The sequence below is a fragment of the Diabrotica undecimpunctata genome, chromosome 8 (assembly GCF_040954645.1).
Source record: "Diabrotica undecimpunctata isolate CICGRU chromosome 8, icDiaUnde3, whole genome shotgun sequence".
Lineage (NCBI taxonomy): Eukaryota > Metazoa > Arthropoda > Insecta > Coleoptera > Chrysomelidae > Diabrotica > Diabrotica undecimpunctata.
In genome coordinates, this window is record NC_092810.1 from 145,857,161 (window position 1) to 145,859,660 (window position 2,500).

The window sequence follows — 2,500 nt, forward strand, 5'->3', positions numbered from 1 at the left end:
CTACTCTCGTTATTGTTTGAGAGTTTGATACTCGCATCGGTGTACACATTGACGCCCGGTGCAATGTCTTGTTTCTGTCTTATTGTCCTGTTTGTGGGGTGCGGTGTGTCTGTTGTTTTCAATTTGAGTTCGTTTATGTTGTTTTGTTTGTCTGTGTAGGTTTTGTGTATGGCAAAGGCATCTATGTTTAACGGCGTGGTACCGGCCAGTATATGAAGGGCCGCTGTTGGAGCGGTTTTATAAGCTCTAGTGATCGCTCGCAGAAAGGGTCTTTCTGCGGCGGCCAACTGTTTTGCGATCCGTGTGTCTTTCGCTCTTTTCCCCCAGATCTCTGCTCCGTAAAGGAGCATGGGTTTAATTGCGTTTTCATAGATTGCCTTTAGTGTTTTGGGTGTTCTACCCCAGTCTTTGCCGGCGATAATGAATAACTTGTGTCCAATGTCAGCTGCTTTTCGTCTGTTCACTTTCACATGGTCCAGCCATAGCAGGCCCACATCGAATGTCAGCCCCAAATATTTGAGGTTGTCTGACGGTGTTATAATCTGATTGTCGATTCTTAGTCTTGGGTGCCTGGTTGGTCTATGTGGTATGAACATGACTTCCGTCTTATCCCTGTTATATTTCAGTTTATAAGTTTTAGCCCATTGTTCACAAGCTGTCCATATTTTTTCCCATTTATTCTCTAGGGTGTTAAGGGATTTCCCCGTTAATAAAATAACCTGGTCGTCGGCAAAGGCCTGGATAGCGTCATGTTCTGTAGTTGTTTCGGTCTGCTCGATGGAGTCGAACCAGGATTCCATAAGTAGTATCCACAATATGGGTCCCAGGCTCGATCCCTGCGGGCAGCCTTTTTGTGTATCGTTTGTTATTTGTTCCGTGGTGATTTTTCTGTTCATTAAAAAGTCTGTGCATAATGATTTTATGTTGTCCGGTGTCTGTGCTTTGTGTAAGGCGTCTATTATTGCTGGGATCCAGGCAGAGTTGAACGCATTTTGGAGATCTAATGTTACTATTATCGTGTGGTATTTGTTTTTTTTGTTGTTTATTATTTTGGTGTTTAGCTGTTCGATGGCGTCGATAGTGGATCTTCCCTGCCTGAATCCAAATTGGTTTTCGTTCAGTTTATGGTTTGTCTCAAGATGGTATGCTAGTCTTTTTGCTGTTAATTTATCGAGGATTTTTCCGAGTGTCGGAAGGAGACAGATTGGTCTTTTGCCTCCGTCTTTTTTCGGTAGCCAGACCATATCCGCCTCCTTCCAGCACTTCGGGAATTTACCTGCTTCAAGACATTTATTGTAAAAGTTTGTTAGTATGTGAGGGTTAGTGTTGTGTATTAATTGGATGATTTCTTTCGAAAGTCCGTCCGAAGCCGTGGCTTTCTTATTTTTCATGTCGGAAAGTGTTAGACCGATTTCATCTTCGGTGAAATTTTTATCATTTCGGCCGTTTTGTCGGTATTGTTTTCGTCTCATGTTTTTGTGCGTCTCGTCGTCCTCTTGTATGTTGTCTTCTGGGAAGTACTTCGAGTGTAGATATCGGATGGTGTCTTCTCTGTTTTCAGTGAATGTGCCGTCCGATTTTTGTATGGTGTTTATTATGTTGTTTTCGCCATTTTTTCTTATTATCTTGTACCCGATGTTCCATGGGTTATCTGGGTCGTTGTTTGTCAAGTACTCTCTAATGGCCAGTTTTTTCGTGTTTTTGATGGCGTCCTTGTACTGTCTTCTTTGTTCTACGTATTCCAGTTCTGCCCTTCTTCTGTTTTGGGCGTCTGTCTCCCTTTGGAACTTTCTTCTAAGTTTGTTCGTTTTCTTTTTCTGGGTTTCCAGCTCGGCTGTCCACCAGACTTGATTTACTTTTTTCTCTTTTTTCTTGTTTTTGGATGTTTCACGGACCAGTTGTGTTATCTGGTTCTGAATTTGAATTGCTTGCTCGTTTATCGTTCCTGTTTTTTCCCATGTAGCTTCTGTTGTGATTCTGTTCAGTTTCGTTTTGTCTATGTCTGTTATGTTGTATTTTTTGTGGGTTGTGTTGTTGTGATTTCGTTGTTTTCTGGTATTGAAGGTAATGTACTGGTGGTCGCTCAGAGTTTCCTCTTCGCTGACCTTCCAGTCCATTATCCTCAAGTCCCTTGTGAGTGTCAAGTCAACCCAGCTTCTTCCTCTTGTTGATAGGAATGTTGGAGGGCTGTCGTGTGTATTATTTATGTAAATGTTGTTTAGTGTGGTCCAATCTAGTATGTCTTGTCCTCTGTTGTCTGCTATATTTCCTCCCCAGCTAGGGTCTTTCGCATTTAAATCCCCTGCGATTAGGGATGCGTTTTTGTCGTGTTCTATATGTGTTTTTTGTGTGTCTAATGTGGTGTTTGTGTCTCCGCCTGGCTTGTCGTAGAGGTTTACTATAGTAATGTCGGTGTTGTTTAGACGTAGGTGGATTGTTGTCGTGTTTTCGTTGGTTCTGTCTGTGATCAGTGTTGCTTGTTTTGCCAGAGTACGTCTTA

General features: G+C 42.3%; 1 pseudogene; it reads right to left on the reverse strand.

The window, feature by feature from the left end:
* LOC140449272 (large subunit ribosomal RNA) overlaps positions 1–2,500 on the reverse strand; it is a 10,621-nt pseudogene that overhangs the window by 3,051 nt on the left and 5,070 nt on the right.